We start from the raw sequence: 23,391 nt of genomic DNA on the forward strand, positions 1-23,391 counted from the left end.
AAGTATCTGTTAACAGATGCCATGATCTTATATGTAGAAAACCCTAAAGATTCCACCAAAAAAATGTTCAAAACTGAACTGATCAATGAATTCAACAGTTGCAGAGGGGGGAAAAAAAAAATCAACACAAAAATCAGCTGACCTTCCATATACTAACAATGAACAGTCTGAAAAAGAAATCAATAAAACAATTCCATTTACAAAAGCATCAGAAAGAATAATACTTAGGAATAAATTTAACCAAGGAGAAAAAAGATTTGTACACTGAAAATTACAAAACACTGCTAAAAGAAATTAAAGACATAAATAAATGGTAAGATATCCCATCCCTTGTTCATAGATCAGAAGACTTAATATTGTTAAGATGACAATACTACCCAAAGCAATCTACAGATCTGGTACAATCCCTAACAAAAACTCAACAATATTTTTTGCAGAAAAAATAAATTCCCTCTAAAGTTCATATAGAATCTCAATGGACCCCAAATAGCCAAAATAATCTTGAAAAAGAACAAGTTGGAGGACTCATACTTCCTAATCTCAAAACTTGCTACAAAGCTACAATATTCAAAATAATTTGGTGCTGGCACAAAGGCAGACATACAGACCAACCAATGGAATCGAACAGAAAGCCCAGAAGTAAATCCTCATGTATTATGGTCAATTACATTGACAAGGGTGCCAAGATCATTCAATGGGGAAAGATCAGTCTTGTCAACAAAAGTTACTGGAAAAAAATGGCTATCTACCCGCAAAAGAATGAAGTTAGACCCCTACCTTATCCCACATAAAAAAATTAACTCAAAATGGATAAAAGATCTAAATGTAAGAGCTAAAACTATAAATCTCTTAGAAGAAAACACAGGGGAAATTCTTCATGACACTGAATTCGGCAATGATTTTTTGGATATGACACAAAAAGCATAGGCAACAGAAGCAAAAACTGATAAATAGGACTCTATTAAAATTAAAAACGTTTGCACATCAAAGAACGCTATCCTCCTGTTACTGGTGGTTCTGAATGTTAGATCCCCCCCACCCCCCAATGAGGTCAAAAAGTACCTAAGTACATGACGGGAAAAATAGGGGACAGAAATCAGGTACTGGCAGTTTTTCCATTTTCATTTGTGTGTGAATTTTTAATATAAATGAGAGGACATAAAGCATTAATGCAAGTCAAAATGTCTCAGCAGTTCAACTTTATAACAATTATAAATAAACCTGTTAAATTTTTCTGGACAATGCCAGCATTTGTATTCTTTTAAAACGAGTAAATTTCTTACTGACTGCAACTAAATGGTGTTTGTAGCATTTTTATCATATAGTAGATTCCATTCATTCACTATGCTTTTCTGAGTTGTCCTATATGCAAGTACATGTTTTTAATGTTGTCTGTCTTCTGTGCTCTTCCTGTTAAGTTTGCTATTAAAATACATTAAACTATTAAATAAATAAATAAAACATTATACTAAGTAAAATAAGCCAAACACAAAGGAATGAAGATTGCGATTCCACTATATGAAGTACCTAGAATGGTCAAATTCATAGAAAGTAGAATAGTGGTTACTAGGGGCTGGGGGCGGGGGTGGATTGGTAATGAGTAGTTACAGTGTAGGATGATGAAAAAGTTCTGGAAATAAATAGTAGTAACAGTTACATTAACAGTGTTAATGTACTTAATGCTACTTCATACTATGCTTAATAATGATTAAAAATGGTAAATTTTACATAGTATATATTTTACAGCAAGAAAAAAATATTTTAAATGTTTTTTAAACAGGAAATGGTACGCATCTTCTAGGAAGGGATGAGAAGGTGAATTCAGTTCTGGACTTGTTGCACATAAGGTACATGCAAGGTCATCCAGAAGAATAAACCCATCTGAAGAAAGAAAGGTTCTGGTGGGAAATTTCAGCTTTTATTAGCCAAAACTATAAGAGAAAGGAATGCGCAGTGTAAAAAGAAAAAGTGGAGTAAGGGTCAAAGGAAATTCTGGGCTTGTTAACTGAACTCACAGGTGTAGGAACAGAAGTAGTTAAAATTATCCCACCATATATCAATCTTTATGGATTATCTGCAGCTGGTTCGAAAACAACTCCTCAGCAATAGGAAGAAACCTACTGGTGAACCTCAACCCTGCTATAAACTACTCTTTGGAGATACTACAAATATCAAAGTATAAAATCCTACCAGGGGGCTTCCCTGGTGGCTCAGTGGTTGAGAGTCCACCTGCCGATGCAGGGGACACGGGTTCGTGCCCCGGTCCGGGAAGATCCCACATGCCGCGGAGCGGCTGGGCCCGTGAGCCATGGCCGCTGAGCCTGCGCGTCCGGAGCCTGTGCTCCACAGCGGGAGAGGCCACAACAGTGAGAGGCCCGCGTACCGCAAAAAAAAAAAAAAAAAAAAAAAAAAAAAAAAAAAATCCTACCAGGGTTGAAATAAAGTATGTACCTATTTTGTACCATTCTGTGAAGAATATATGATAGCTATTATTGATTTTATAATAGAAACAAGAATGCCTAGCCTATCCAACCCACATTTCTAACAATAAAAGAAAAACTGCAGATTGTTTCTGAGGGGCAATAAACATTAATCATAACTTACCATAAAAAGGCTAATTTCCTTTGGGCTGCAATATGATATCAATTTAAAATACAATAAAATATTCCATTTGTAAATTTTTAGCGGCTTCTGAATTAGGTCTCCAACTGTGGCAGGCTGAATAATGGCCAGAATTTGTGAACATGTTACCACACATGGCAAAAAGGACTCTGCCAATGTGATTAAATCAACAATCTTGATATGGGGAGTTTATGGATTATCTGGATTTGGCCCAGTGTAATCACAAGGGTCCTTAAAAGAGAGAAGGCAATGTGATGGAGGCAGAGGTATAGGTCAAAGAAAGAAATGTGAAGATGCTACAGTGCTGGCTTGACGATGCAGGAAGAATTCATGAGCCAAAAGAGTGTAGGCAGCCTCTAGAAGCTAAAAAAGAAAAGGATATGAATTCTCCCCTAGAGCCTCCAGAAGGAACACAGCCCCGTCAACACCTTGATTTTAATTCCCCAAGACCCACTGTAGACTTCTGGCTGTCAGAACTGTAAGATAACAAACTTGTGTTATTTTTAAGCCACTATGTTGTGGTAGTTTGTCATAGCAGCAATAGGAAACTAACGTACCAGCTGAACCCAAATTGTAAGCGAAAGTCAAAGGCAGGGTGGGACAAGGTGGAAAAAATATGAACTTCAGCTTACTTGCCCAATAAAGTCTTAACTTCTGCCAGAAGAAAATTAATGTATTCACAGGAAAAACAACCTTAATCTAGAGATGTAGTTCTCAAATTTGGCTGCATACAGGAATCACCTGGAGAGCTCTGATACAATTCTGATACCAAGGTCCCACTTCAGAGCAACTGAATCATTATTTCTGGGGCTCTTGGTATGGTTAGAAAGCCAACTGGATGGTTTTTATGTATAGCCAGGGTTGAGAACTGTTCTAGCTAAAGATTAGTTTTAAGTGACCTTAGGAAACTCCTGGCATTTCCAAATGATACTATAAGTTCCTGAAACTGTTCCCCAATAAAGATGTGGTTTACCATTCATTCATTCATTCATTTATTAGTTTAATGTATGTTTTGCTGACTTTACATTTGACAGAAAATTATATTAGATAAGATGTTGCCTAGGCAAATTCCTAAAAGTGTAATTACTGGATCAAAAAGCAGGTAACTTTTTTTATTCAGACAAATACTGCTAAATTGCTAGACCAATGTACCCTTTTACCAATTAAGAATTAGCAACACTGTTAAAAAGCCTGCCAAATCTGATCGGTGGGAAATGATATTTCATTGTTGTTTTAATTTGCAAGGCTTCAACCATGAGTGAAGCTGAGTATCTTTTCAGAGCTTTGTTGGCCATTTTGGGGGGGGGGGGGTCTGTCAATTACTTATTCATATCCATTTCTATTAGTTTTTTAAAAAATTAATTTGTAAGAACTTTTTCTGTTAAGGAAATTGACCTTTTGCTTGTCATGACTGTTAAATATTTTCCCCCAGTTTGCTGTCTTTTGCCTTTGGCTTCTTTAGGCCATAGATTTTATTTTTTATATATTTTTAATGTATTTATCTTTTCCTCTATGGCTTCTTTAGAAAGCTAATTCATACTCTAAAATTGTACACAATATCCACCATCCACTCATACTTTATTCTAATACTTTCAGAATTTCATTTTTTACAAAGGCTGGGACCTGTTCCCCTCCACAGAGCCCCCCGCCAACATCACTGGCAATTGTCCCAACATCATTTATTGTTTAGTTCATCTATTCTCCAGATGAAGTTATCATGCTATTTTTTAACTCATTATAAAGATGGGAAAAGAGGGGGAAAAAGTATATATGTGAGTATATATACATATTTGTTTATATAATATGTATGTGTGTGTGTGTGTGTGTGTGTGTGTGTGTGTGTACATGAAAAGAGTACAAGCTTAACACACGAACTTCTTACATGGTCAACGATAAATGTGCTGCCTAATTCAAGTATAAAGAGTTTACAAATTCCTATAAGGTTACGGAAAATGTACTAAGCATTAGGCACACTGTCTCCTTTCCCTTCCCCAAAACAACACAACTGTCACCAGGCTGACTTCCTCAAAAGCAGTGAGGAATAAAGGCCCCCTGCAGTTTTTTCCCCAGTGGTTGTACTCAGCCTTGCAAAATATTTGTTGCCACTAGGTGGAGACAATTTGATAATAGGAAGATCGGTTACTGAAACAGGAATAGCCACAAATCTTCTACAAATATACTCAAATAGTAAAGAAGGTCTGCTTCCAAATTCTTGGGTGAACTAAAGCTAGTCACTTTAACTGAGGATCTAGTTTCCTTATTTGTTAAGTTTAAGAATTTACATTAAGTAATATCAAGAGCCCCCTTAGCTCTCATATTTTGTGGATCAAAAAGCTTGCTTAAGGGCTTCCCTGGTGGCGCAGTGGTTGAGAGTCCGCCTACCGGTGCAGCGGACACAGGTTCGTGCCCCGGTCCGGGAAGATCCCACATGCTCCGGAGCGGCTGGGCCCATGAGCCATGACCGCTGAGCCTGCGCGTCCAGAGCCTGTGCTCCGCAACGGGAGAGACTGCAACAGTGAGGGGCCCGGGTACCGCAAAACAAAACAAAAAAGCTTGCTTAAATATCCTTAATAGTACAAAGCCTAACACAGTCGCGTCCTCTTGAGCTAAGAAGGTATTCTACCTTTAGCAACTTGAACACTTCAACCAACCTCGACCAGTCGTTTCCTCCACTCTTTTCTTTTCAAAGCAGGTCAAAAAGAGGCGTATTGTGCATTAAAGTTCACAGTCCAGCATTCCAAGTCATATACAAAGCTTTCTGCACTTTTTTCCTTGTCTTAAAGAAAAGAGCTGATACCATAGCTCTCCACATTCATCTGGTATGCTTGCATACATACTTTAAACAGTGAGCTAGCTATACATTTTCCTCTGAACTGGTATCTTTGTGCTAGAGGCTGTACGCGTGGCGGGTTTTGTTTGCTTTTTCCTCCTGTTATTTTTTTCTTCTTTGCTCCATTTGGTCAGAACCTCCCATTTTTGTTGATTTCCTGAATTCTTAGTTGTCTGTCCCTCTGACAAGACAGTCCTTAACAGTGGCGCTTTACCTCCTGGTTATCATCTGCCAGTCTGGATTCTGTAACTCTTCTAACATGTGTCAACCTCTGCTTGCCTAAGGGGTTCCCAGTCAACTGCTTCAATCAATTATTTGAATCTAGCGACCTACTGCCTAACTACTGACTCACTAGTACTATAGTTTAGACCTCAAACTCTAGCATAATCTAGGTCCTCAGCCCTGAACATGCACCAGCTCTATACCACAAACTAACCACATTCTTAGAGAGAGATTAATTTTCATTCTCCCCATGCTACAAGACCAAGAGACACAAAGGACATTGATAATTTGCTGAGCAGAGCAGAAAAATTCTGAGTTCCTAAGTAGAGCAAGAGGGAGTACCAACTTCACTTCACATCCGTACCCAGATTACAGGAAACTGTAAACAGGGGAGCATACTGATGTGCGTAACCAGCTTACTACTGACTGTGGACTGTTGCTCTATGCCATCAGCATACATGGTTGGCTCCCAATAAAAACCTGCAGATTTAACGGCAGAAACAGATTTGTATTTCTATTTTTGAGAGAGAGATATGAAACACAAGTAAAGCATAAAGCAAAGCTTAAAGATTTACATATGCTTATCATTAATGGCAAAGCTAAAAAGAGAATTCTAGTAACTAACGACTTTTAGTCCAAAACCCAACATGTCAGAATAGATGTTAACAACTTTTTTTTTGGCTGCACTGCACAGCATATGGGATCTTAGTTCCCCGACCAGGGATCCAACCCACGCCCCCTGCTTTGGAAGCTCAGCATCTTAACCACTGGACCGCCAGGGAAGTCTGACGTTAACAACTTTTGAAAAGTGGTATACCAAGGTTGTCATCCTTTCTTGGGAAGAGAAATGCCTATCAAGTGCAGATTCCTGTCAGAAGCAGCAGAATTGCTGATGAACACACATTAGCTTTAGCAAGTAACAATGTACAAAGTAACAGCAACATTCCCTGTGTCACAGAAAATATACCAACAGGGTCTAAATTTCTGACAAGGGCAGAAAAGAAAAAATAAGATTGAGAAAGATAAGAAAGCTGAAGGCTGATGCCTCCACATTCTCCCAACAGCAACTGGAATAACCCTTTCAGAAAACAGCTAGGCAATCCATTTCCAGAGATACAAAACATTCATATTCTTGCACCCAGTAATACCAGTCCCAGAAAATAATGCTATTAATAATAATAGGTAACATCTACAGAGTATTTACCACTTTATATGAAATCTTGCTTAATTCTAACAACCCTATGAAATATGTACTATTACTGCCCGCATTTAATAAATAAGGAAATCAAGCCAAAATATAAATAACTGAATAAACAAACAAGCAAGCAACTTGTTTAAAGGTCTCACAGGGTCAGAGGAAAGACTCAAACTCAGGTCTATCTAAGAAAGCCATGCCTTTAACTACCACGCCAATTATTATTATTACTACTACTACAATAATAATGCCATCAACATGGAGACATCTGCTGCAACATCAACATCGGGAAATTTCTTCAATCATTAAAAATAACAATTATTAATACCATATGCAATAAGTAGTAATACTTGTAAGGTAAAGAGATGAGAGAGGCCACTAACTTGCATTTGTGCTACAATCATAGCTATGTAAAAGTTCTATTTTAGAAGATAACTCCAGAGTTGCTGGAGTTTGTAGAGGGGGTTTCCCTCTATTTTTCAACTCCCATTACTATTATTACCAAAATACAACAAGCACAGATTTTAACAGTTTTAAAACAATAGATAAGATTGGAGAAGTAAAGAATGTGTTTCTGGTGTCCCTTTACTTAGGGTAGATTTTCTTTTGCAGAAAAGCAACTGTTATGGAAAACAGTAGCAGCCAGACAGGGATTCAGGAGACCTCAATTCTCATTTTGGGCTCTTGATACAATTTCAAAAGGTAAACTGATTTCTCTTCTGCCCCTATCTCCTGGTTTCTGCAACTTGCATCAAAAAAAGTTTAAAACTGGCAAAAAGCAGCTCCTGCAGTTTCAAAGGCCGGGGTCTTAGATGAAGAAAAAAGAAACCAGAAACTTTAAGGATAGAAAGATGTCTTATAGCTCTAATAAATATAAAGATTAGCATAACCTCTAGATTCATAAAAGCAGCAAAAATCTGGCATAGCTCATATATACTAGAAATCAACATGACTGAGCAAGTCGATATATACCTCTTATCCTCTTTATCTGTAAAATGAGCATGTTTTAGGTGATATATATGTGTGTGTGTATACATATATTTTTAATGTCCATTACGGCAGAGTTCCTGGTTAGCAATTTAAAAAGATATTCAAATATGCATACATTAAAAATATATAGACATAGGTATATGTCTATTAGGGCAAAGTTACTTATTAGCAATTAGACTTTGAAAATCTTAATGTGAGTTCTTCAAACAACCAATGTTAAAAAAAGAAAACCATAATAATACTACAGTAAAGAAGAATTTAAGTAGCGAAAGCAGCAAAACCCTTTCTCTCCTAAGGAAAACTGATTCAATATTATTGAACAATAAACGGAAAGGAAAACTAACAGTAATTTGATACAACAAGCACTGTTTTACTGTTTTCAGGCACTTTTTAAATATATTTTTCCCTCTACCTCCACTTTTTAAACAAAATCCTGTAAGTCCATGGCCCTTAACTTTTCTGAGTCTATATGCCCCTTGAGAATCTGATGAAAGCTAGGAAACTCTCATCTCTGGGGGGTGGGGTGCAGAATACCAAAAAAAAAAAAATACAAAAGAACACACAAGCAAAATTCCAGACTACTCATGGATCCTTAAGAGATCCTTGGACTGAAGGTCAAAAACACTGGCTACACACTGTCTAAAAAAGAATTCCAAATCTTAAACAGGGAAATGGAGGCTACCTTCTCTAACTGCTTCTCAGTTTTCTTCAGCTGTACTGCACAACAAGCCACTGCCATCAAAGACAGGTTTATTTTAAGCAAAAATAAATGAATGGGACCCAATCAAACTTACAAATTCTTGTACAGTTAAAGAAACCATAAACAAAACTAAAAGACAATCTATGGAATGGAAGAAAATATTTGCAAATGATGCAACTGACAAGGGCTTAATTTCAAAAATATATAAACAGCTCATACAACTCAACAACAAAAAAACAAACAACTCAATCGAAAAATTGGCAGAAGACCTAAAGACACATTTCTCCAAAGAAGACATACAGATGGCCAACAGGCACACGAAAAGATGCTCAACATGGCTAACTATTAGAGAAATGCAAATCAAAACGACAGTGAGACACTACCTCACACCAGTCAGAATGGCCATCATAAAGTCTACAAATAACAAATGCTGGAGAGGATATGGAGAAAAAGGAACCCTCCTACACACTGTTGGTGGGAATGTAAGCTGGTACAGCTACTATGGAGAACAGTATGGAGGTTCGTCAAAAACTAAAAATATAGAGTTGCCATATGATCCAGCAATCCCACTCCTGGGCACATATCCAGACAAAACTATAATTCGAAAAGATACATGCACCCCAATGTTCACAGCAGCATTATTTACAATAGCCAAAACATGGAAGCAAGCTAAGTGTCTATAACAGATAAATGGGTAAAGAAGATGTGGTATATATATATACAGTGGAGTACTACTCAGAGATAAAAAAAAGAATGAAATAATGCCATTTGCAGCAACATGGATAGACCTAGAGACTATCATACAAAGTAAAGTCAGAAAGACAAATACCATATGATATCACTTAAATGTGGAATCTAAAATGTGACACAACTGAACCTAGCTATCAAACAGAAACAGACTCACAGACGTAGAGAACAGACTTGTGGTTGCCAAGGGAGAGGGGAGTGAGGGAGGGAAGGATAGGGAGTTGGGGTTAGCAGATGGAAACTAGTATATATAGAATGGATAAATAACAAGGTCCTACTAACTATATTCAATGTCCTGTGATAAACCATAATGGAAAAGAATATAAAAAAGAATGTATGTATACATATAACTGAATCACTTTGCCGTACAGCAAAAATTAACACAACATTGTATATCAACTATACTTCAATTAAAAAGACACAGGTTTATTCTTGCAAAGATAAACTTATGCAGACAATAGGTACTACTTGTTAATTACTTCCATCTGGTTGCCACAATGAATGTTGTACTTCCCTACCATCAACATAAAGCTAAAAGGAACCTTAGGATCCAACCACAAGGAAGTGTATAAATACACTATGGTACATCCACCTGAAATATTATGTAATCATCAAAAATGTTACCAAATTGGTTACGGCATAGAAAATGTTAGTGTTATCTAAAGTTAGATTTTAAAATAAACATAAATTTAAGTCTATATACAAAAGACAGTTAAAACTATGTTTCAAACAAAACAAAAGCCAAAGGCTAAAATTTATTTCCAAAGGGAAATACATCAAAATTTAAGAGCAATTAAAACTGAGTATTGAAAGCATGATTTTTTCCATTTCTTAAATTTTCCAGTAAAAAAATTTTAATTAATAAAGTGACAACTGAAAGTTATTATATTTCATTAAAAAGACAACTTAATTCATGGATTTTTTTCCCATTCTTAGCTCTTAATTACTTTTCAAAGGACTAAGCACTATTTTGCACATAGGGATTAAAACTAAAAACAATCCATTTAAGAAGTGAATGACAGCTTCTTGACTCTGTAAAAACTGTTTTTTTCTCACTGGCACAACCGTATTGTCTTAATTCTCCTAAATCAATTATTCCAGTATCCTTGACTCAAAGGCTTCAGAATGAAGTAAACTGAACTGACAATCATGTTATTTAAATTATACAAAACTGTAACATTAAATTTTCAAGATATAGAGACTTCTCAGAAAAAAAAAATATTTCAGGACACTAAACTGATAAATTATGACTAGTTAACTCAAACTGGTAAATGAGACCCACATCTGAATACAAACATAACTGATCATAATAACATTAAGAATGGAGAAATTTAGTCTTAATATTTTAGACAAAATTCAACTATCAATATTTGAGAGCCTTTAACATGCTTCCATTATTTTACAATCACAAGAGGAAACATTCCTAGAGAACAGTACCTCACAAAAATAAAAAAGCATCTTTCCACTAATTCTATGAGGCATGCTTTCTTCACAAATATGTCAGTTAAAAATTTTAAGATCGACACTGAAGATAGCGGAGTAGAAGGACGTGCTCTCACTGCGAGAGCACCAGAATCACAACTAACTGAACAATCACTGACAGGAAGACACTGGAACTCACCAAAAAAGATACCCCACATCCAAAGACAAAGGAGAAGCCACAATGACATGGTAGGAGGGGGGCAATCACAATAAAATCAAATCCCATAACTGGTGGGTGGGTGACTCACAAACTGGAGAACACTTATACCACAGAAGTCCACCCACCAGAGTGAAGGTTCTGAGCTCCACGTCAGGCTCCCTAACCTGGAGGTCCGGCAACGGGAGGAGGAACTCCTAGAGAATCAGATTCGAAGGCTAGCGGGATTGGATAGCAGGACATTGACAGGACTGGGGGAAACAGAGACTCCACTCGTGGAGGGCACACACAAAGTAGTGTGCGTATCGGGACCCAGGGGAAGGAGCAGTGACCCCACAGGAGACTGAACCAGACCTACCTGCTAGCGTTGGAGGGTCTCCTGCAGAGGTGGGGGGTGGCTGTGTCTCACCATGAGAACAAGGTCACTGGCAGCTGAAGTTCTGGGAAGTACTCCAAGGTGTGAGCCCTCCCAGAGTCCGCATTAGACCCACCAAAGAGCTGGGTAAGCTCCAGTGTCGGGTCGCCTCAGGCCAAACAACCAAAAGGGAGGGAACCCAGCCCCACCCATAAGCAAACAAGAGGATTAAAGTTTTACTGAGCTCTGCCCACCAGAGCAAAACACATCAGTCCCTCCCATCAGGAAGCTCGCACAAGCCTCTTAGATACCCTCAGCCACCAGAGAGCAGACAGCAGAAGCAAGAATTACAATCCTGCAGCCTGTGGAACAAAAACCACATTTACAGAAATACAGGCAAGATGAAAAGGCAGAGGGCTATATACAAGATAAAGAAACAAGATAAAATGCCAGAAAACCAACTAAATGATGTGGAAATAGGCAACCTTCCAGGAAAAGAATTCAGAATAATGATAGTGAAGATGATCGAAGACTTCGGAAAAAGAATGGAGACAAAGATCGAGAAGACGCGAGAAATGTTTAACAAAGACCTAGAAGAATTAAAGAACAAACAGTGAGAAAAATTAAAGAACAAACATACAATAACGGAAATGAAATATACACTAGAAGGAATAAATAGCAGAACAACTGAGGAAGAAGAACGGATAAGTGACCTGGATGACAGACTGGTGGAATTCACTGCCACGGAACAGAATGAAGAAAAAACAATGCAAAGAAATGAAAACAGCCTAAGAGATCTCTGGGACAACATTAAACACAACAACATTCTCATTACAGGGGTCCCAGAAGCAAAAGAGAGAGAGAAAGAACCTGAGAAAATATTTGAAAAGATTATAGTTGAAAATTTCCCTAACATTGAAAAGGAAACAGCCACCAAGTCCAAGAAGCACAAGAGTCCCAGGCAGGATAAACCCAAAGAGAAACATGCCGAGACACATAATAATCAAATTGGCAAAAATTAAAGACAAAGATAAATTACTGAAAGCAATAGGGAAAACAACAAATAACATACAAGAGAACTCCCATAATGTTAACAGCTGATTTCTCAGCAGAAACTCTACAAGCCAGAAGGGAGTGGCATGACATATTTAAAGTGATGAAAGGGAAGAACCTACAACCAAGATTACTCTAACTGGCAAGGATTTCATTCAGATTCCATGGAGAAATCAAAAGCTTTACAGACAAGCAAAAGCTAAGAGAATTCAGCACCACTAAACCAGCTCTACTACAAATGCTTGTAGAGCATTTGGAAGTTCTCTAAGTAGGAAACAAGAGAAAAAAAGGACCTACAAAAACAAACACAAAACAATTAAGAAAATGTTCATAGGAACATACATATCGATAATTACCTTAAATGTGAATGGATTAAATGCTCCAACCAAAAAACACAGGCTTGCTGAATGGATACAAAAACAAGACCCATATATATGCTGTCTACAAGAGACCCACTTCAGACCTAGGACTGAAAGTGAGCAGATGGAAAAAGATATTCCACGTAAATGGAAATCAAAAGAAAGCTGGAGTAGCAATACTCATATCAGATAAAATAGACTTTAAAATAAAGAATGTTACAAGAGACAAGGAAGGACACTACATAATAACCAAGGGATCAATCCAAGAAGAAGATATAACAATTATAAATATATATGCACCAAACATAGGGGCACCTCAATACATAAGGCAACTGCTAACAGCTATGAAAGAGGAAATTGACAGTAACACAATAATAGTGGAGGACTTTAACACCTCACTTACACCAATGGACAGATCATCCAAAATGAAAATAAATAAGGAAACAGAAGCTTTAAATGATACAACAGACCAGATAGATTTAATTGATATTTATAGGACATTCCATCCAAAAACAGCAGATTACACTTGCTTCTCAGGTGCGCACGCAACATTCTCCAGGATAGATCACATCTTGGGTCACAAATCAAGCCTCAGTAAATTTAAGAAAACTGAAATTGTATCAAGCATCTTTTCTGACCACAACACTATGAGATTAGAAATCAACTACACGGAATAAAACGTAAAAAACACAAACACACGGAGGCTAAGCAATACATAACTAAATAACCAAGAGATGACTGAAGAAATCAAAGAGGAAATCAAAAAACACCTAGAGACAAATGACAATGAAAACACGACGATTCAAAACCCATGGGATGCAGCAAAAGCAGTTCCAAGAGGGAAGTTTATAGCTATACAAGCCTACCTCAAGAAACAAAAAAAATCTCAAATAAACAAACTAACCTTACACCTAACGGAACTAGAGAAAGAAGAACAAACAAAACCCAAAGTTAGCAGAAGGAAAGAAATCATAAAGATCAGAGCAGAAATAAATGAAATAGAAACAAAGAAAAGAACAGCAAAGATCAGTAAAACTAAAAGCTGGTTCATTGAGAAGATAAACAAAATTGATAAACCATTAGCCAGACTCATCAAGAAAAAGAGGGAGAGAACTCAAATCAATAAAATTAAAAATGAAAAAGGAGAAGTTATAACAGACACCGCAGAAATACAAAGCATCCTAAGAGACTACTACAAGCAACTCTATGCCAATAAAATGGACAACCTGGAAGAAATAGAAAATATGAACAGATCAATCACAAGTAATGAAATTGAAACTGTGATTTAAAATGTTCCAACAGGGGCTTCCCTGGTGGCGCAGTGGTTGGGTGTCTGCCTGCCGATGCAGGGGACATGGGTTCGTGCCCCGGTCTGGGAGGATCCCACATACCGCAGAGCAGCTGGCCCCGTAAGCCATGGCCGCTGAGCCTGCGCGTCCAGAGCCTGTGCTCCGCAACGGGAGAGGCCACAGCAGTGAGAGGCCCACGTACCGCAAAAAAAAAAAAAAAAAATGTTCCAACAGGTCTTCCCTGGTGGTGCAGTGGTTGAGAGTCCACCTGCCGATGCAGGGGACACAGGTTCGTGCCCCGGTCCAGGAAGATCCCACATGCCGCGGAGCGGCTGGGCCCATGAGCCATGGCCGCTGAGCCTGTGCGTCCGGAGCCTGTGCTCCACAACGGGAGAGGCCACAACAGTGAGAGGCCCGCGTACCGCTAAAAAAAAAAAAATGTTCCAACAAACAAAAGTCCAGGACCAGATGGCTTCACAGTCTATCAAACATTTAGAGAAGAGCTAATACCCATCCTTCTCAAACTCTTCCAAAAAACTGCAGAGGAAGAAACAATCCCAAACTCATTCTATGAGGCCACCATCACCCTGATACCAAAACCAGACAAAGATACAACAAAAAAAGAAAATTACAGACCAATATCACTCATGAATATACATGCAAAAATCCTTAACAAAATACCAGCAAACAGAATCCAACAATACATTAAAAGGATCATACACCATGATTAAATGGGACTTATCCCAGAGATGCAAGGATTCTTCAAAATACGCAAATCAATGTAATACACCATGTAAACAAGCTGAAGAATAAAAAACATATGATCATCTCAATAGATGCAGAAAAAGCTTTTGTCAAAATTCAACACCCATCTATGATAACTCTCCAGAAAGTGGGCATAGAGGGAACCTACCTCAACATAATAAAGGCCATATACAACAAACCCACAGTAAACATCATTCTCAATGGTGAAAAACTGAAAGTATTTCCTCTAAGATCAGGAAAAAGACAAGGATGTCCACTCTTGTCACTATTATTCAACAGAGTTTTGGAAGTCCTAGCCACTGCAATCAGAGAAGAAAAAGAAATAAAAGGAATACAAATTGGAAAAGATAAGGTAGAACTGTCACTGTTTGCACATGGCATGATACTATACACAGAGAATCCTAAAGATGCCACCAGAAAACTGCTAGAGCTAATCAATGAATTTGGTAAAGTTGCAGGATACAAAAGTAATGCACACAAATTTCTTGCATTCCTATACACTAATGATGAAAAATCTGAAAGAGAAATTAAGGAAACACTCCCATTTACCACTGCAACAAAAAGAATAAAATACTTAGGGGAGAATAAGGGAGAATAAAGTACCTACCTAGGGAGACAAAAGACCTGTATGCAGAAAACTGTAAGGCACTGATGAAAGAAATTAAAGATGATACAGACAGATGGAGAGATATACCATGTTCTTGGACTAGAAAAATCAATATTGCAAAAATGACTATACTACCCAAAGCAATTTACAGACTCAATGCAATCCCTATCGAATTACCAATGGCATTTTTTTACGGAACTAGAACAAAAAATCTTAAAATTTGTATGGAGACACAAAGGACCCCGAATAGTCAAAGCAGTCTTGAGGGAAAAAATGGAGCTGGAGGAATCAGACGCCCTGACTTCAGACTATATTACAAAGCTACAGTAATCAAGACAATATGGTACTGGCACAAAAACAGAAATAAAGATCAATGGAACAGGATAGAAAGCCCGGAGATAAACCCACGCACATATGGTCAACTAATCTATGACAAACGAGGCAAGGATATACAATGGAGAAAAGACAGCCTCTTCAATAAGTGGTGCTGGGAAAACTGGACAGCTACATGTAAAAGAATGAAATCAGAACACTCCCTAACACCATACACACACAAAAAAACTCAAAATGGATTAGAGACCTAAATGTAAGACTGAACACTATAAAACTCTTAGAGGAAAACATAGGAAGAACACTCTTAGACATAAATCACAGCAAGATCTCTTTTGATCCACCTCCTAGGGTAACGCAATTAAAAACAAAAATAAACAAATGGGACCTAATGAAACTTCAAAGCTTTTGCAAAGCAAAGGAAACTACAAACAAGACGAAAAGACAACCCTCAAAATGGGAGAAAATATTCACAAACGAATAAACAGACAAAGGATTAATCTCCAAAATATATAAACAGCTCATGCAGCTCAATATTAAAAAACAAACAACCCGATCAAAAAATGGGCAGAAGACCTAAGTAGACATTTCTCCAAAGAAGACATACAGATGGCCAAGAAGCACATGAAAAGCTGCTAATCACTAATTGTTAGAGAAATGCAAATCAAAACTACAATGAAGTACCACCTCACAGCAGTTAGAATGGGCATCAACAGAAAATCTACAAACAACAAATGCTGAAGAGGGTATGGAGAAAAGGGAACCCTCTTGCACTGTTGGTGGGAATGTAAATTGATACAGCCACTATGGAGAACAGCATGGAGCTTCCTTAAAAAATTAAAAATAAAATTACCATAGGACCCAGCAATCCCACTACTGGGCATATACCCAGAGAAAACCATAATTCAAAAAGACATATGCACTCCAATGTTCACTGCAGCACTATTTACAATAGCCAGGTCATGGTAGCAACCTAAATGTCCGTCGACAGACGAACAGATAAAGAAGATGTGGTACGTATATACAATGGAATATTAGTCAGCCATAAAAAGGAATGAAATTGGGTCATTTGTGGAGATGTGGATGGATCTAGAGACTGTCATATACAGTGAAGTAAGTCAGAAAGAGAAAAACAAATACTGTATATTAACGCATATATGTGGAACCTAGAAAAATGGTACAGATGAACCGGTTTGCAGGGCAGAAATGGAGACACAGATGTAGAGAACAAATGTATGGACACCAAGTGGGAAAAGTGGCGGGGCATGATGGTGGTGGTGGTGGTGTGAGGAACTGGGAGATTGGGATTGACATATATACACTAATATCTATAAAAGGATAACTAATAAGAACCTGCTATATAAAAAAATAAAATAAAATTCAAAAAAAATTGTTCATATTTACCCACAAAGAAACAAAAAAAACCTTTTAAGATCAAGGATAAGAAATTAAATTCATTAGAACTAAACAACATAAAAAGAAACTAAATTGAGTTATTTGCAATGAGGTGGATGGACCTAGAGACTGTCGTACAGAGTGAGGTCAGAAAGAGAAAAACAAATACCATATGCTAACACATACATATGGAATCTTAAAAAAAAAAATGTGTCTGAAGAACGTAGGGGCAAGACAGCAATAAAGACACAGACCTAGAGAATGGACTTGAGGACATGGGGAGGGGAAGAGTAAGCTGGGACGAAGTGAGAGAGTGGCGTGGACATATATACACTACCAAATGTAAAATAGATAGCTAGTGGGAAGCAGCTGCACAGCACAGGGAGATCAGCTCCGTGCTTTGTGTCCACCTGGCGGGGGTGGGGGGGGTGGGGGTGGGGGATAGGGAAGGTGGGAGGGAAGCGCAAGAGGGAGGAGATATGGGGATATAAGTGTATGTATAGCTGATTCACTTTGTTATACAGCAGAAACTAACACACCACTGTAAAGCAATTATTCTCCAATAAAGGTGTTAATAAAAAAAAAACTAAACAACAGGTATAATTTCTAATCTTGCTAAGTGTCTTTTTAAAAGCACAGAGAGGGACTTCCCTGGTGGTGCAGTGGTTCAGACTCCAAGCTCCCAATGCAGAGGGCCCAGGTTTGCTCCCTGTTCAGAGAACTAGATCCCACATGCACGCAGCAACTAAGGGTTCACATGCCACAACTAAAGCGCCCACGTGCCGCAACTAAGACCTGACGTAACCAAAAAAATAAAAGCACGGAGATTTTCTGTAATTGATATTACAAAACAACATAAATAAAACAAAACCAAAATAGGTAATTTCCAGTCAAAATAGTAACAGCATCTATTTCTTCTACTCCCTTAGGCCCTTGTCATTTAAACAATCTGCAAAGTGGTAGTTCTGTGCCTAAGTGTATAAATTTGGGGTATTGTCTCATGACATAAGATATTTAGCCCTGGTGAAAGGAAATTAATGAAGCACATCAACCTTAACAGACAATTATTTAAGGAGATTGGGAATACTACACTATTGACCAGACTTGGGAAAAGTAGGGTTATAGGACATCTACAACTCCTCCCACACTCCATTTCACCCTAAAAATCTTCTTTTAAATATGGAGACTCAAAAACTTGAAAGTAGACACACAACTATGCCGCAGATCAATCTCTGTCTTTCTCTCTTTCAAGATCCATGCCACAGATCAATCTGTCCCTCTCTCTTTCTTCAAATACACCCTCTTACATTTACAATGCTCTTTACATTACCTCTTAAACCTTTACAAATAACATGGAAGGTCAACGAGAGTGCTATTTTTTATTATTATTATTTTTATAGAAAAGAAAACAGAAAGGCCAAGAATCTTGCTAGTAGTGGAACCAGACCTAGAAACCAAGCCTCCTGCCTTCAATTCTGAAGCTCCTTCTACTATACACAACACTACCCCTTCTGTAATACAGGAAAGCCTACAAAACATTTGGCTGGATTCCAAGACAGCCGTCCCAGACTGAATTAGACTCTATACAGACAGCTGTCCCAGACTGAATTAGACTCTATACAGACAGCCGTCCCAGACTGAATTAGACTCTATACAGTAAATAGTGTAAATAGTGAGGATTTAATGCAATTACTGGCATGGAGGCATACATCTTTTTATAAGTGAAAAATCAGTTGGTTTTAAGTTAAATCAACATAGTCTGTGTATGGTGGGGGAAACACACAGAATACTCTTCTAAAAAAGAAGTCGAAATGAAGTATGCAGATTTGCACATTTTACAATAGCTAACAGAGGTAGTGTAATCAACACAGTGAGTAGAAAAAAGAAAACAGTAGACAGCTAAAAAAAACAATGTAAATAGAAACTGCATGATGTTTTTATTTTTAAGAAATAAAAGGAGGGGCTTCTTTTCTTCCTCCCCCCACCCCAAAATAATTTGAGATTTTAGAACATTAGGCTCTAAAATGAGAAGTAGAAGAGGATTGTATTTAGCCATCAAACAAAATCCCTGCCAAAACTGCTGGATCTGGAATACAACACATCAGAAATCCAAAGTCCTATTTGTAGATCAGTTACTTGTACTATATAGTTTATATTAACCAATTATTTAAATCTTTCAATTCACATATCTATAAGATCATAACACTCTAGCCAAACTATTTTCTAGTGACCTTGGAAGGAGGAAACAATGTCTACAAAGGTAATGAGCAATACTTTAATTCCCATTATCCACTGCAAAAATGAATATTCCTCAAACATCTTCTATGTGTGAAATACTAGGCTAGGCTATAAGTACAGAGAAAATGATGGTCTTTATAATCTAGAAAAATAAAGCACAGAGAAATGCTTAACTAATGACAATAACTGCATGATAAATCTAAGGCATCTCAGAGAAACAGCTTTCATAGGACAGCAGTCAAACAGAATGAAATTGGATTTGATCAAGATACCAAATAAAAACAGTAGTCATTAGGTTTAGCTGGGAAGAGAAGAGGCAAGTAGGCTGCTATGTCCTTTGGGTTCCCAAAGCATATCACTTATCTGTTACTGCATTTAACACACTGTATGGTAGTTTGTCATCTCTGCTTATTCAATTGAATAAGAGACCCTATTCGCTTCATTTTTCTATCCCTAATCCCTAGCAGAAGGTCTGGCACACAGAACATAATCAATATATGTTTTCTGAACAGACAAGGTAAGGACAGGATTCCCTATTTAAATTATTTGAATCTATACTACTTGTGCAGGTAATTTACTCCCTGTTTCTCAACTCCAAAACCACCACTCTAGACTGCTCTGTGGTGCTTAGGCTGAGACTGTGCAACTGTATTTCACCAACTCTTCTGCCAGGGGGCTCCCTGTTAGGCTTTGCCAATGGTGGTAATGAATGGAGATGGGAAAGCAGGAAGATGGGTGAGGGGACTCCCTTCCAGTTACTGGCAGCAGCAATTGGTTCCAGCCTCCAGCTTCTTTCAGTATCCCCCAGAACTAATCAGCAGCTCAACAAGGCTGACCTCAAAAGTTCAGAACCAGGCCAGTAGAACCTCTTCTCTGAGCTCTTTAACTGATTACTATAACGTTCTCTTTTTGCTCTTAACACTCATCTAACCATCTCCCTATATTAAATCCCCTCTGTTCAAATTCCTATTGAAGTTTGTTTTCTCTTTTGGACACTAATACATTGTTAATCACAGTGATTCTAGCTGCTCTCCTCTGAGATACCTTGCTTCTTTACTGAAGGGAAAAGCAAAGGAACATTGGAGTTATAGGTAAAATATATTTTAGGAAAAAAAACCACCAAACCCTTTAAATTAGTGTCTATTAAATTGCAACAAGAAAATCATTTAACTTTTGTGATTTAAACTATCCAGCTTGCAAAGGAAAAAAAAAGAGAGGAAACGAGAAACATTTAAACAGTTCAGGCTATTCCAAGCACACACCCCCACATCCTCTCACTAGAGCACATGTATCCTAGAGAAAATGTGAGATAGTGGAGCTGGTCTGCTGTTCCTCAGTGGTCTCAGTTCCCACAAGCCTCTCCTGGTATGAGCATGATGCCACGCTGAATGTGATTCTTATATTTAAAGACTTTTTTCCTTTTTGCTGTGTTCAACACAGCCCATACTGCAGGCTGACTACTTCATCTAGTGTTCAACAAAAGAAACAACAATCTATTCCAACACTAAAGCTGAACTGAACTTATTGGTATGTTTTCCTATCCTAAGGGATTTTCAAGCATAATTTCTTACTACATGTGTTTTTCATTTTATGCACTGACGTTTAGAATACAACTTCTTCATAAACTACAACTACACGCTACAGCATAGGAACAAAAAGAAATCCCTCTTGCAGGAGAGCCCCAAATCAACACAACTGTTGAAAACAAATGACCAAAATGCTTTGTTCAAATGTTATGGTTTGTTACTTCATTTAATAAAATGCCCTCATTAGACAATTTAATCTGAGGTTAATATCAAAAATAATTTTTCGGGCTTCCCTGGTGGCACAGTGGTTGGGAGTCCGCCTGCCGATGCAGGGGACACGGGTTCGTGCCCCGGTCCGGGAAGATCCCACATGCCGCGGAGTGGCTGGGCCCGTGAGCCATGGCCGCTGAGCCTGTGCGTCCGGGGCCTGTGCTCCGCAACGGGAGAGGCCACAACAGTGAGAGGCCCACGTACCGCAAAAATAATAATAATAATAATTTTTCATTATTGTACTTAATAAATTGATTTTTTAAAATTATGACAAAATGGCAGATACGTAGAGAGAAGGAAAATTCAAGCAATGAGAATCTTTCTCAGAATTCTTAGTAACGTATGTATATAGTTCCTGAGCATCCAAGAAAAGGTATCACTAGCCCGAGACTATTAGCCCACTTCGACTGCCTAACATCCATAAGACAAAAGAGAAGTGAAAAAAATTTTAAAGTTGAAAGTCCATGCCAGTTCCACTGGGGTTCCTCCACAAAGCATAGAAGTGGAGAGGGGGCCACCTACTCCCTTAGCATAATTCGGGGACTCATCACCTAGCTCCTGCCCATGGACATACTAACACCAGCTGCTACTTAACTGCCAAAAGTCCCATTACCACAGTCAGTATATCCATGTAAAATCAACCAAGCTATACACCTTACAAGAGACACCAGAGGACCCGTCTGACACATTAGGTAGACAAAGTGAAAGTATGGGGGGACGGGGACGGTGGGGAATAGACAGGATATCTGGATCTACAGAGAATGGACAGGGTAAATTTTACTGTACCTTTGTACCCAAATTATATGGGGATCTACTCACTTAAATGCAAATAAACATTCAATAAGTTACTATAATAACTTACTGATATCTTGAAAGATTCCAAAGAAATGAAAAACATCAGGAAATTAAATAACTAATGTCTGACGACAATGTCTGTCTTCCACACCATGCGTAACAAACATTAATTAAAAATCAAGTGTAGATCTGTATGCCCTCAGACTGTACATAATCTCACAGTATTTTTCCCTTTTTAAAAACTGCAAACTGTGATACATTGTCTAGTTTCCCCAGATTTAACAAATGAGTCGATACAAAGGTGTGAGGTGCTTTAAGTCACACCAGAAATGCTGCCGTAATTTTAATAAAGTGTATTTTAATGTTAACTCACTTTTCTTGCTAGAAGGAATTATGCTTCTGTGCTAATGTATAGAAAAGAAACTGTCACTGAAACATCTGGTTATATATTATTCATTAGACATATATCACCTTTACTCCAAAGACTGCATAATATAAACACAAATCACGAATAAATCAAATTAAAGAGACAGACCTGACACCACATGCTGCAGGTCAGTAATAGACAAATGAAATTCCAAAGATGTTTGCTGATCTGCTCCATATTTCTATCCACACAAACCTGGGAGCTAGCAGTCTGAGTGTTCCACACAGGCAGAGGAAAAAACTCAAAATTCGCAGTCTGTTGAATGTCTGCATTGCCTACAGTATATTAATGGTTCTAATTTAAAATCTTTCTATGCAGCACATTTGAGGACCATCAGCATATTTTTCTAATACTCAAGCGGACTAGCCTACTCAGGCAGTATTCCTCCATAAATTCTCCATTTCACTCTCACAACTACTATAGTTTACCTCAAATGTGTATTCCACAACGGTACCTGAAGGAAATTATCTCCAATCCTTAGAAAAAGTAAGGGGCCATATTTGCTGTGTTAGCCTTGGAAAATGGAGTCTTATATAACTACCCATTATTTTACTAAAAATCACATTAAACGTACAAACAAGATTTTAAAAGATACCTGTTGATTGTGACAAGTAGAAATTTTAGGGGAAAAAAGGAATAACCAAGAGTCATATTGCTGCCATTTAAATGCTTTATAAGTCAAAGGATGAAACACTCACTTTAAAACCAAGCTCTAACACCAATCTAAGTTATTAAAATACTCAACAACTACACTCTAATGCAAGTGAGGAAAGTAGATTATCTGCCAATTACACTAAGTATTCCAGCTGATCATCTTGGAACTACCAAAAGTAGACTGTGTGATGCAAATCACACACACATTAGTTTTAAACATAATTCTCAGTGTAAAACAATGAAACCATGTCTCAATTTTTTTACTTTTTAAAAGAAGTAAACCATATTACTACAATACCGAATGCAAAGCTACCCTTTTCACAGCAAACAAGTATCTTTACACACCTTCGAGAAACCTGACATTTTCAAACCATTTTACCACG

General features: G+C 37.8%; 1 protein-coding gene across 2 annotated transcripts in view; it reads right to left on the reverse strand.

Annotated features, from left to right (window-relative positions):
- RNF2 (ring finger protein 2) overlaps positions 1-23,391 on the reverse strand; it is a 56,302-nt gene that overhangs the window by 31,699 nt on the left and 1,212 nt on the right. The window contains exon 1 of one of the 2 annotated variants that reach the window (XM_060131693.1): positions 11,304-11,575. The exons of the other annotated variant lie outside the window; for it this stretch is intronic. The gene's annotated coding sequence lies outside the window, so the exon portion shown is untranslated. Of the gene's footprint in view, positions 1-11,303; positions 11,576-23,391 lie in introns of those variants that run through there. 2 annotated transcript variants of the gene reach the window in all.

The sequence above is a fragment of the Lagenorhynchus albirostris genome, chromosome 2 (genome assembly GCF_949774975.1).
Source record: "Lagenorhynchus albirostris chromosome 2, mLagAlb1.1, whole genome shotgun sequence".
In the NCBI taxonomy this organism is placed as follows: domain Eukaryota; kingdom Metazoa; phylum Chordata; class Mammalia; order Artiodactyla; family Delphinidae; genus Lagenorhynchus; species Lagenorhynchus albirostris.